We start from the raw sequence: 11,462 nt of genomic DNA on the forward strand, positions 1-11,462 counted from the left end.
TTTTTCCAAATCAAAAAGAATTTTGTGCATTTTTCACCCTCCACAAGATATTTAGCTTTGCTTCTTAACCTCGCCTCCATATTCTTTTTCTTCTATTTCTTTCAGTCTTCCTCCATTTCCTTTATCTTTAGTATGTCTTTATTTTCTTTATTCAATTCAATTTCCAAACTCTTCTTTATTTCTCTTCTTTGAACCTTTGCATTTCCTCAAAGTACTACAATATTTGATTGAAAATTTTTTGATTAAAAATTTGACATTCTCCCACCAGATTCTCTTATCCTCTGTATACATTTCATTTTCCTTTTCTTTTTCAATGACTCCTTTAACCTTCAAAACATAGTCTTCATTCTTTAAAATCTCTGTATTTAAAATCCATACTCCCGACCCCTTTGCATGTTGCTCCAATCTATTTTAAAACGTAAAAACTTATGATCACTAAAACTGGTTTCTTCATATCTGATTTTTTCAATAAAATTCCCTACATTTCTTGTACATAACACATAATCAATTCTTGTTTTACAAATAAAGTTCCTACTATTTGCCTTCTTGAAAACTCCTTTTTCCTCCATTCATTTCCCTCCACACATCTATTAAGTTATTTTCTCTCATCAGTTCCTTTAATTCATTTCTCCCTGTGTCTGATTTAAAACCATTCCTCCGCCATATCCTGCTTGCTAAAAACAGTATTAAAATCCCCATCATTATTATTTCTTTATACTTCTTTACAATATTTCTAAAACATTAAAAATCCTTTCTTTTCTTTTCTCTTCTGTTGGTGCGTGTACATTGGCTAAAATCAGTTCACGCCCTTCACAATTTACTTCAACCACCATACATTTCCCATCTTATCTTTATACACTACATTGCTTGAATTAAAAACATTTTTCTCATTAAAAAGCCACCCTCTTCCAAGCCTTCCATCTCCATTGTTATACAAAATATCTCCATCCCATTTCTTTTATAGTCCACCATCACACTCTCTTTCCAATTTGTTTCTTGCAAAACGATAACATCTTCTCTTTTACATTTTTCTTTCACTCTTTCAAACTTTCATGTCCATCAGTCCCCTTGCATTAAAAGTAACACAACTAAAAACCATTAAAAAAAGAAAATAAATACTTAAAAACCATTATTCTCCATCTTCTCCTCCAGCCCTCTTAACGCTTTCATACCTGTTTGCACTTTGTTGTTATTATTTTTTCCTTGCATTTTCCACGTTTGGTTTTACCTTTATTGTTCTCCTTCTTATTTGTCCTCTCTCCCCTCTGTCTTTTCCCATACTGTTTGTCCTTGTTTCTTCTTCACTGTCCATTTCTTTGCTTTGAACTTCTATTCCTTGTCCATCTCTCTCCACATCATCTAGAAAAGTTTTAAAACTGTCCGCTATTTCCATTTCCGCCCACTGAGTGTCCTGTTCTGTTGTCTGTTCCTTGTCTTTGTCATTCTCTTTTTCTCCTTCACGCCTCCTCTATGTTGTCTGATTCCTCTTCTGTTTCTTTTTGTTGTAGTCCTTCTTCCTCTTGTTCTTCATCAATTTGTCTTTCCTCCTCGTTGTTTCCTTCATGCACCTGTCCGCCCATCCGATCTTCCCCTACCTCCTTCCTCTCCTCCATCCAACATTCACATTTATTTAAAACTCCATGACACTCCGGGCATCTGACAGCATTGCAATCTCTGCAAAATGTCCCCTCTCCTCGCACTTATAGCACTTAAAATCTGGGCATTCTTTAAGCAGGTGTCTCTGGTCTCATGCACAGCCTACAGGTCTTCACCTGATGGCTGTGCATCACCCTAAAATACTGCGCCCTCGGCTGTTTCCAAACTTTGTGCTATATGGCAACGATGTCACTTCTTTGGGGAATCTAACTTTTAGGAACCTTGTTCCATCCTCAATGTCAGTGCCCGGTAGCATCTTCTTTTAACATTTGATATGGGATTAACTCCCATCCTTCCAATTTCCCTAAAATTTTATTATCATCAAGATAGACGGGCAGGTGCATGAAGGAAACAACGTAATTCTATTTTGCAATTTTTTTATCTCGCAGTTCACCCTTTTATTAAAAGTCCATCAGTCAATTCTCACATGCTTCTTCCTTTTCCATTGTAAGTTCATATTCTTTCCTTTGCCTTGGTCTTAACGCCAAAATATTCCCATTTCCACATTTATCCGTCACCGCTTTTATAATATCCACAGCTCTCACCTCACTTACATTCTCCACATTCACAATCACAGTCGCCTCCTTTAAATATCTTCTTCTGCCAAACTTGTCTCTTGTGTCTAGGTTTTTTCCATGTTCTTCTCGCTTGTCGGTAATCCAGACCAGTGTCGCTTTGTCATACGTGGTCTCGCCATCCAGTCCAGTGTCGCTTTGTCGTGGCCTCTTCCTCGTGCCAGTCCAGTGTCGCTTGCCATGCTTGTTCCTCGTGCCAGTCCAATATCGCTTCCCATGCTTCTTCCTCGTACAGTCCAGAGTCGCTTGCCATGCTTGTTCCTCGTGCAGTCCAGTGTCGCTTTATTTTAAGGTGAGGCACACTAAGTGCCATTATACTAGATAAGTAATGAATGAAATACAAAAATACTTCAAAAATGAGCTACATTAAAGATAAGAGCATTAGTTAAGTAGTTAAAAACAGTCAAACTCTGTTTAAAGAACAGCTACTTTAAAGGCAATTGAATTAAATAAGCAGTAAGGGAAAGCAAAGAGCTGGTCAAACTTTGGCCACACTAAGGGCCAGTGTATCCTAGGCAGTCTCCCATCCAAGTACTAACTAGGCCCAACTCTGCTTAGCTTCTGAGATCAGACGAGATCAGGCGTGAACAGGGTGGTATGGCCGTAAGCTAAAGCTGCTGCAAAAAGCCCCCTATTTTAAGGTGAGGCACACTAAGTGCCATTATACTAGATAAGTAATGAATGAAATACAAAAAAAAAAATACTTCAAAATGAGCTACATTAAAGATAAGAGCATTAGTTAAGTAGTTAAAAACAGTCAAACTCTGTTTAAAGAACAGCTACTTTAAAGGCAATTGAATTAAATAAGCAGTAAGGGAAAGCAAAGAGCTGGTCAAACTTTGGCCACACTAAGGGCCAGTGTATTAGATAAGTAGTGAAAAAACTCAAAAGCTTACAGCACCTGGTATTCCTAGGCAGTCTCCCATCCAAGTACTAACTAGGCCCAACTCTGCTTAGCTTCTGAGATCAGACGAGATCAGGCGTGAACAGGGTGGTATGGCCGTAAGCTTAAAGCTGCTGCAAAAAGCCCCCTATTTTAAGGTGAGGCACACTATGCCATTATACTAGATAAGTAATGAATGAAATACAAAAAAATACTTCAAAATGAGCTACATTAAAGATAAGAGCATTAGTTAAGTAGTTAAAAACAGTCAAACTCTGTTTAAAGAACAGCTACTTTAAAGGCAATTGAATTAAATAAGCAGTAAGGGAAAGCAAAGAGCTGGTCAAACTTTGGCCACACTAAGGGCCAGTGTATTAGATAAGTAGTGAAAAACTCAAAAACTTACAGCACCTGGTATTCCTAGGCAGTCTCCCATCCAAGTACTAACTAGGCCCAACTCTGCTTAGCTTCTGAGATCAGACGAGATCAGGCGTGAACAGGGTGGTATGGCCGTAAGCTAAAGCTGCTGCAAAAAGCCCCCTATTTTAAGGTGAGGCACACTAAGTGCCATTATACTAGATAAGTAATGAATGAAATACAAAAAAATACTTCAAAATGAGCTACATTAAAGATAAGAGCATTAGTTAAGTAGTTAAAAACAGTCAAACTCTGTTTAAAGAACAGCTACTTTAAAGGCAATTGAATTAAATAAGCAGTAAGGGAAAGCAAAGAGCTGGTCAAACTTTGGCCACACTAAGGGCCAGTGTATTAGATAAGTAGTGAAAAAACTCAAAAACTTACAGCACCTGGTATTCCTAGGCAGTCTCCCATCCAAGTACTAACTAGGCCCAACTCTGCTTAGCTTCTGAGATCAGACGAGATCAGGCGTGAACAGGGTGGGATGGCCGTAAGCTAAAGCTGCAAAAAGCCCCTATTTTAAGGTGAGGCACACTAAGTGCCATTATACTAGATAAGTAATGAATGAAATACAAAAAAATACTTCAAAATGAGCTACATTAAAGATAAGAGCATTAGTTAAGTAGTTAAAAACAGTCAAACTCTGTTTAAAGAACAGCTACTTTAAAGGCAATTGAATTAAATAAGCAGTAAGGGAAAGCAAAGAGCTGGTCAAACTTTGGCCACACTAAGGGCCAGTGTATTAGATAAGTAGTGAAAAAACTCAAAAACTTACAGCACCTGGTATTCCTAGGCAGTCTCCCATCCAAGTACTAACTAGGCCCAACTCTGCTTAGCTTCTGAGATCAGACGAGATCAGGCGTGAACAGGGTGGTATGGCCGTAAGCGAAAGCTGCTGCAAAAAGCCCCCTATTTTAAGGTGAGGCACACTAAGTGCCATTATACTAGATAAGTAATGAATGAAATACAAAAAAATACTTCAAAATGAGCTACATTAAAGATAAGAGCATTAGTTAAGTAGTTAAAAACAGTCAAACTCTGTTTAAAGAACAGCTACTTTAAAGGCAATTGAATTAAATAAGCAGTAAGGGAAAGCAAAGAGCTGGTCAAACTTTGGCCACACTAAGGGCCAGTGTATTAGATAAGTAGTGAAAAACTCAAAACTTACAGCACCTGGTATTCCTAGGCAGTCTCCCATCCAAGTACTAACTAGGCCCAACTCTGCTTAGCTTCTGAGATCAGACGAGATCAGGCGTGAACAGGGTGGTATGGCCGTAAGCTAAAGCTGCTGCAAAAAGCCCTATTTTAAGGTGAGGCACACTAAGTGCCATTATACTAGATAAGTAATGAATGAAATACAAAAAAAAATACTTCAAAATGAGCTACATTAAAGATAAGAGCATTAGTTAAGTAGTTAAAAACAGTCAAACTCTGTTTAAAGAACAGCTACTTTAAAGGCAATTGAATTAAATAAGCAGTAAGGGAAAGCAAAGAGCTGGTCAAACTTTGGCCACACTAAGGGCCAGTGTATTAGATAAGTAGTGAAAAACTCAAAAACTTACAGCACCTGGTATTCCTAGGCAGTCTCCCATCCAAGTACTAACTAGGCCCAACTCTGCTTAGCTTCTGAGATCAGACGAGATCAGGCGTGAACAGGGTGGTATGGCCGTAAGCTAAAGCTGCTGCAAAAGCCCCTATTTTAAGGTGAGGCACACTAAGTGCCATTATACTAGATAAGTAATGAATGAAATACAAAAAAATACTTCAAAATGAGCTACATTAAAGATAAGAGCATTAGTTAAGTAGTTAAAAACAGTCAAACTCTGTTTAAAGAACAGCTACTTTAAAGGCAATTGAATTAAATAAGCAGTAAGGGAAAGCAAAGAGCTGGTCAAACTTTGGCCACACTAAGGGCCAGTGTATTAGATAAGTAGTGAAAAACTCAAAAACTTACAGCACCTGGTATTCCTAGGCAGTCTCCCATCCAAGTACTAACTAGGCCCAACTCTGCTTAGCTTCTGAGATCAGACGAGATCAGGCGTGAACAGGTGTGGTATGGCCGTAAGCTAAAGCTGCTGCAAAAAGCCCCTATTTTAAGGTGAGGCACACTAAGTGCCATTATACTAGATAAGTAATGAATGAAATACAAAAAAATACTTCAAAATGAGCTACATTAAAGATAAGAGCATTAGTTAAGTAGTTAAAAACAGTCAAACTCTGTTTAAAGAACAGCTACTTTAAAGGCAATTGAATTAAATAAGCAGTAAGGGAAAGCAAAGAGCTGGTCAAACTTTGGCCACACTAAGGGCCAGTGTATTAGATAAGTAGTGAAAAACTCAAAAACTTACAGCACCTGGTATTCCTAGGCAGTCTCCCATCCAAGTACTAACTAGGCCCAACTCTGCTTAGCTTCTGAGATCAGACGAGATCAGGCGTGAACAGGGTGGTATGGCCGTAAGCTAAAGCTGCTGCAAAAAGCCCCTATTTTAAGGTGAGGCACACTAAGTGCCATTATACTAGATAAGTAATGAATGAAATACAAAAAATACTTCAAAATGAGCTACATTAAAGATAAGAGCATTAGTTAAGTAGTTAAAAACAGTCAAACTCTGTTTAAAGAACAGCTACTTTAAAGGCAATTGAATTAAATAAGCAGTAAGGGAAAGCAAAGAGCTGGTCAAACTTTGGCCACACTAAGGGCCAGTGTATTAGATAAGTAGTGAAAAAAACTCAAAACTTACAGCACCTGGTATTCCTAGGCAGTCTCCCATCCAAGTACTAACTAGGCCCAACTCTGCTTAGCTTCTGAGATCAGACGAGATCAGGCGTGAACAGGGTGGTATGGCCGTAAGCTAAAAGCTGCTGCAAAAAGCCCCCTATTTTAAGGTGAGGCACACTAAGTGCCATTATACTAGATAAGTAATGAATGAAATACAAAAAAACTTCTTCAAAATGAGCTACATTAAAGATAAGAGCATTAGTTAAGTAGTTAAAAACAGTCAAACTCTGTTTAAAGAACAGCTACTTTAAAGGCAATTGAATTAAATAAGCAGTAAGGGAAAGCAAAGAGCTGGTCAAACTTTGGCCACACTAAGGGCCAGTGTATTAGATAAGTAGTGAAAAACTCAAAACTTACAGCACCTGGTATTCCTAGGCAGTCTCCCATCCAAGTACTAACTAGGCCCAACTCTGCTTAGCTTCTGAGATCAGACGAGAGATCAGGCGTGAACAGGGTGGTATGGCCGTAAGCTAAAGCTGCTGCAAAAGCCCCCTATTTTAAGGTGAGGCACACTAAGTGCCATTATACTAGATAAGTAATGAATGAAATACAAAAAAACTTCAAAATGAGCTACATTAAAGATAAGAGCATTAGTTAAGTAGTTAAAAACAGTCAAACTCTGTTTAAAGAACAGCTACTTTAAAGGCAATTGAATTAAATAAGCAGTAAGGGAAAGCAAAGAGCTGGTCAAACTTTGGCCACACTAAGGGCCAGTGTATTAGATAAGTAGTGAAAAACTCAAAAACTTACAGCACCTGGTATTCCTAGGCAGTCTCCCATCCAAGTACTAACTAGGCCCAACTCTGCTTAGCTTCTGAGATCAGACGAGATCAGGCGTGAACAGGGTGGTATGGCCGTAAGCTTAAAAGCTGCTGCAAAAAGCCCCCTATTTTAAGGTGAGGCACACTAAGTGCCATTATACTAGATAAGTAATGAATGAAATACAAAAAAAAATACTTCAAAATGAGCTACATTAAAGATAAGAGCATTAGTTAAGTAGTTAAAAACAGTCAAACTCTGTTTAAAGAACAGCTACTTTAAAGGCAATTGAATTAAATAAGCAGTAAGGGAAAGCAAAGAGCTGGTCAAACTTTGGCCACACTAAGGGCCAGTGTATTAGATAAGTAGTGAAAAACTCAAAAACTTACAGCACCTGGTATTCCTAGGCAGTCTCCCATCCAAGTACTAACTAGGCCCAACTCTGCTTAGCTTCTGAGATCAGACGAGATCAGGCGTGAACAGGGTGGTATGGCCGTAAGCTAAAGCTGCTGCAAAAAGCCCCTATTTTAAGGTGAGGCACACTAAGTGCCATTATACTAGATAAGTAATGAATGAAATACAAAAAAAAAAATACTTCAAAATGAGCTACACATTAAAGATAAGAGCATTAGTTAAGTAGTTAAAAACAGTCAAACTCTGTTTAAAGAACAGCTACTTTAAAGGCAATTGAATTAAATAAGCAGTAAGGGAAAGCAAAGAGCTGGTCAAACTTTGGCCACACTAAGGGCCAGTGTATTAGATAAGTAGTGAAAAACTCAAAAACTTACAGCACCTGGTATTCCTAGGCAGTCTCCCATCCAAGTACTAACTAGGCCCAACTCTGCTTAGCTTCTGAGATCAGACGAGATCAGGCGTGAACAGGGTGGTATGGCCGTAAGCTAAAGCTGCTGCAAAAAGCCCTATTTTAAGGTGAGGCACACTAAGTGCCATTATACTAGATAAGTAATGAATGAAATACAAAAAAAAAAAATACTTCAAAATGAGCTACATTAAAGATAAGAGCATTAGTTAAGTAGTTAAAAACAGTCAAACTCTGTTTAAAGAACAGCTACTTTAAAGGCAATTGAATTAAATAAGCAGTAAGGGAAAGCAAAGAGCTGGTCAAACTTTGGCCACACTAAGGGCCAGTGTATTAGATAAGTAGTGAAAAACTCAAAACTTACAGCACCTGGTATTCCTAGGCAGTCTCCCATCCAAGTACTAACTAGGCCCAACTCTGCTTAGCTTCTGAGATCAGACGAGATCAGGCGTGAACAGGGTGGTATGGCCGTAAGCTTTAAAGCTGCTGCAAAAAGCCCCTATTTTAAGGTGAGGCACACTAAGTGCCATTATACTAGATAAGTAATGAATGAAATACAAAAAAATACTTCAAAATGAGCTACATTAAAGATAAGAGCATTAGTTAAGTAGTTAAAAACAGTCAAACTCTGTTTAAAGAACAGCTACTTTAAAGGCAATTGAATTAAATAAGCAGTAAGGGAAAGCAAAGAGCTGGTCAAACTTTGGCCACACTAAGGGCCAGTGTATTAGATAAGTAGTGAAAAACTCAAAAACTTACAGCACCTGGTATTCCTAGGCAGTCTCCCATCCAAGTACTAACTAGGCCCAACTCTGCTTAGCTTCTGAGATCAGACGAGATCAGGCGTGAACAGGGTGGTATGGCCGTAAGCTAAAGCTGCTGCAAAAAAAAGCCCCTATTTTAAGGTGAGGCACACTAAGTGCCATTATACTAGATAAGTAATGAATGAAATACAAAAAAACTTCAAAAATGAGCTACATTAAAGATAAGAGCATTAGTTAAGTAGTTAAAAACAGTCAAACTCTGTTTAAAGAACAGCTACTTTAAAGGCAATTGAATTAAATAAGCAGTAAGGGAAAGCAAAGAGCTGGTCAAACTTTGGCCACACTAAGGGCCAGTGTATTAGATAAGTAGTGAAAAACTCAAAAACTTACAGCACCTGGTATTCCTAGGCAGTCTCCCATCCAAGTACTAACTAGGCCCAACTCTGCTTAGCTTCTGAGATCAGACGAGATCAGGCGTGAACAGGGTGGTATGGCCGTAAGCTAAAAGCTGCTGCAAAAAGCCCCCTATTTTTAAGGTGAGGCACACTAAGTGCCATTATACTAGATAAGTAATGAATGAAATACAAAAAAAAACTTCAAAATGAGCTACATTAAAGATAAGAGCATTAGTTAAGTAGTTAAAAACAGTCAAACTCTGTTTAAAGAACAGCTACTTTAAAGGCAATTGAATTAAATAAGCAGTAAGGGAAAGCAAAGAGCTGGTCAAACTTTGGCCACACTAAGGGCCAGTGTATTAGATAAGTAGTGAAAAACTCAAAAACTTACAGCACCTGGTATTCCTAGGCAGTCTCCCATCCAAGTACTAACTAGGCCCAACTCTGCTTAGCTTCTGAGATCAGACGAGATCAGGCGTGAACAGGGTGGTATGGCCGTAGCTAAAGCTGCTGCAAAAGCCCCCTATTTTAAGGTGAGGCACACTAAGTGCCATTATACTAGATAAGTAATGAATGAAATACAAAAAAATACTTCAAAATGAGCTACATTAAAGATAAGAGCATTAGTTAAGTAGTTAAAAACAGTCAAACTCTGTTTAAAGAACAGCTACTTTAAAGGCAATTGAATTAAATAAGCAGTAAGGGAAAGCAAAGAGCTGGTCAAACTTTGGCCACACTAAGGGCCAGTGTATTAGATAAGTAGTGAAAAAACTCAAAAACTTACAGCACCTGGTATTCCTAGGCAGTCTCCCATCCAAGTACTAACTAGGCCCAACTCTGCTTAGCTTCTGAGATCAGACGAGAACAGGGTGGTATGGCCGTAAGCGAAAGCTGCTGCAAAAAGCCCCCTATTTTAAGGTGAGGCACACTAAGTGCCATTATACTAGATAAGTAATGAATGAAATACAAAAAAAAAAAATACTTCAAAATGAGCTACATTAAAGATAAGAGCATTAGTTAAGTAGTTAAAAACAGTCAAACTCTGTTTAAAGAACAGCTACTTTAAAGGCAATTGAATTAAATAAGCAGTAAGGGAAAGCAAAGAGCTGGTCAAACTTTGGCCACACTAAGGGCCGTTGTATTAGATAAGTAGTGAAAAAACTCAAAAACTTACAGCACCTGGTATTCCTAGGCAGTCTCCCATCCAAGTACTAACTAGGCCCAACTCTGCTTAGCTTCTGAGATCAGACGAGATCAGGCGTGAACAGGGTGGTATGGCCGTAAGCTAAAGCTGCTGCAAAAGCCCCTATTTTAAGGTGAGGCACACTAAGTGCCATTATACTAGATAAGTAATGAATGAAATACAAAAAATACTTCAAAATGAGCTACATTAAAGATAAGAGCATTAGTTAAGTAGTTAAAACAGTCAAACTCTGTTTAAAGAACAGCTACTTTAAAGGCAATTGAATTAAATAAGCAGTAAGGGAAAGCAAAGAGCTGGTCAAACTTTGGCCACACTAAGGGCCAGTGTATTAGATAAGTAGTGAAAAACTCAAAAACTTACAGCACCTGGTATTCCTAGGCAGTCTCCCATCCAAGTACTAACTAGGCCCAACTCTGCTTAGCTTCTGAGATCAGACGAGATCAGGCGTGAACAGGGTGGTATGGCCGTAAGCTAGCTTAAAGCTGCTGCAAAAAGCCCCCTATTTTAAGGTGAGGCACACTAAGTGCCATTATACTAGATAAGTAATGAATGAAATACAAAAAAATACTTCAAAATGAGCTACATTAAAGATAAGAGCATTAGTTAAGTAGTTAAAAACAGTCAAACTCTGTTTAAAGAACAGCTACTTTAAAGGCAATTGAATTAAATAAGCAGTAAGGGAAAGCAAAGAGCTGGTCAAACTTTGGCCACACTAAGGGCCAGTGTGTATTAGATAAGTAGTGAAAAACTCAAAACTTACAGCACCTGGTATTCCTAGGCAGTCTCCCATCCAAGTACTAACTAGGCCCAACTCTGCTTAGCTTCTGAGATCAGACGAGATCAGGCGTGAACAGGGTGGTATGGCCGTAAGCTAAAGCTGCTGCAAAAAGCCCCTATTTTAAGGTGAGGCACACTAAGTGCCATTATACTAGATAAGTAATGAATGAAATACAAAAAAATACTTCAAAATGAGCTACATTAAAGATAAGAGCATTAGTTAAGTAGTTAAAAACAGTCAAACTCTGTTTAAAGAACAGCTACTTTAAAGGCAATTGAATTAAATAAGCAGTAAGGGAAAGCAAAGAGCTGGTCAAACTTTGGCCACACTAAGGGCCAGTGTATTAGATAAGTAGTGAAAAACTCAAAACTTACAGCACCTGGTATTCCTAGGCAGTCTCCCATCCAAGTACTAACTAGGCCCAACTCTGCT

General features: G+C 38.4%; 16 non-coding genes and 5 pseudogenes across 16 annotated transcripts; all 21 read right to left on the bottom strand.

Annotated features, from left to right (window-relative positions):
- Positions 1–3,120: 3,120 nt before the first annotated feature.
- LOC122338110 lies at positions 3,121–3,239 on the bottom strand. The gene has a single exon (XR_006249698.1). It is a non-coding gene; the product is annotated as a 5S ribosomal RNA (ribosomal RNA).
- A 274-nt stretch (positions 3,240–3,513) lies between these two features.
- LOC122338115 lies at positions 3,514–3,632 on the bottom strand. The gene has a single exon (XR_006249703.1). It is a non-coding gene; the product is annotated as a 5S ribosomal RNA (ribosomal RNA).
- Positions 3,633–3,908: 276 nt separating this feature from the next.
- Positions 3,909–4,027, bottom strand: LOC122338136 (annotated as a pseudogene).
- A 272-nt stretch (positions 4,028–4,299) lies between these two features.
- On the bottom strand, positions 4,300–4,418 carry LOC122338116. Its single transcript, XR_006249704.1, has one exon. It is a non-coding gene; the product is annotated as a 5S ribosomal RNA (ribosomal RNA).
- A 274-nt stretch (positions 4,419–4,692) lies between these two features.
- Positions 4,693–4,811, bottom strand: LOC122338117. Its single transcript, XR_006249705.1, has one exon. It is a non-coding gene; the product is annotated as a 5S ribosomal RNA (ribosomal RNA).
- A 275-nt stretch (positions 4,812–5,086) lies between these two features.
- On the bottom strand, positions 5,087–5,205 carry LOC122338118. Its single transcript, XR_006249706.1, has one exon. It is a non-coding gene; the product is annotated as a 5S ribosomal RNA (ribosomal RNA).
- Positions 5,206–5,478: 273 nt separating this feature from the next.
- Positions 5,479–5,598, bottom strand: LOC122338140 (annotated as a pseudogene).
- Positions 5,599–5,872: 274 nt separating this feature from the next.
- Positions 5,873–5,991, bottom strand: LOC122338119. The gene has a single exon (XR_006249707.1). It is a non-coding gene; the product is annotated as a 5S ribosomal RNA (ribosomal RNA).
- Positions 5,992–6,265: 274 nt separating this feature from the next.
- Positions 6,266–6,384, bottom strand: LOC122338120. Its single transcript, XR_006249708.1, has one exon. It is a non-coding gene; the product is annotated as a 5S ribosomal RNA (ribosomal RNA).
- Positions 6,385–6,660: 276 nt separating this feature from the next.
- LOC122338139 lies at positions 6,661–6,781 on the bottom strand (annotated as a pseudogene).
- A 272-nt stretch (positions 6,782–7,053) lies between these two features.
- On the bottom strand, positions 7,054–7,172 carry LOC122338123. Its single transcript, XR_006249710.1, has one exon. It is a non-coding gene; the product is annotated as a 5S ribosomal RNA (ribosomal RNA).
- Positions 7,173–7,451: 279 nt separating this feature from the next.
- On the bottom strand, positions 7,452–7,570 carry LOC122338124. Its single transcript, XR_006249711.1, has one exon. It is a non-coding gene; the product is annotated as a 5S ribosomal RNA (ribosomal RNA).
- Positions 7,571–7,850: 280 nt separating this feature from the next.
- LOC122338125 lies at positions 7,851–7,969 on the bottom strand. The gene has a single exon (XR_006249712.1). It is a non-coding gene; the product is annotated as a 5S ribosomal RNA (ribosomal RNA).
- A 277-nt stretch (positions 7,970–8,246) lies between these two features.
- Positions 8,247–8,365, bottom strand: LOC122338126. The gene has a single exon (XR_006249713.1). It is a non-coding gene; the product is annotated as a 5S ribosomal RNA (ribosomal RNA).
- Positions 8,366–8,641: 276 nt separating this feature from the next.
- On the bottom strand, positions 8,642–8,760 carry LOC122338127. The gene has a single exon (XR_006249715.1). It is a non-coding gene; the product is annotated as a 5S ribosomal RNA (ribosomal RNA).
- Positions 8,761–9,036: 276 nt separating this feature from the next.
- On the bottom strand, positions 9,037–9,155 carry LOC122338128. Its single transcript, XR_006249716.1, has one exon. It is a non-coding gene; the product is annotated as a 5S ribosomal RNA (ribosomal RNA).
- Positions 9,156–9,432: 277 nt separating this feature from the next.
- On the bottom strand, positions 9,433–9,551 carry LOC122338138 (annotated as a pseudogene).
- Positions 9,552–9,825: 274 nt separating this feature from the next.
- On the bottom strand, positions 9,826–9,934 carry LOC122338150 (annotated as a pseudogene).
- Positions 9,935–10,215: 281 nt separating this feature from the next.
- LOC122338129 lies at positions 10,216–10,334 on the bottom strand. The gene has a single exon (XR_006249717.1). It is a non-coding gene; the product is annotated as a 5S ribosomal RNA (ribosomal RNA).
- Positions 10,335–10,605: 271 nt separating this feature from the next.
- Positions 10,606–10,724, bottom strand: LOC122338130. Its single transcript, XR_006249718.1, has one exon. It is a non-coding gene; the product is annotated as a 5S ribosomal RNA (ribosomal RNA).
- A 281-nt stretch (positions 10,725–11,005) lies between these two features.
- LOC122338131 lies at positions 11,006–11,124 on the bottom strand. The gene has a single exon (XR_006249719.1). It is a non-coding gene; the product is annotated as a 5S ribosomal RNA (ribosomal RNA).
- Positions 11,125–11,462: the final 338 nt, after the last annotated feature.

The sequence above is a fragment of the Puntigrus tetrazona genome, unplaced genomic scaffold (assembly GCF_018831695.1).
Source record: "Puntigrus tetrazona isolate hp1 unplaced genomic scaffold, ASM1883169v1 S000000980, whole genome shotgun sequence".
NCBI classification, from domain to species: Eukaryota; Metazoa; Chordata; class Actinopteri; order Cypriniformes; family Cyprinidae; genus Puntigrus; species Puntigrus tetrazona.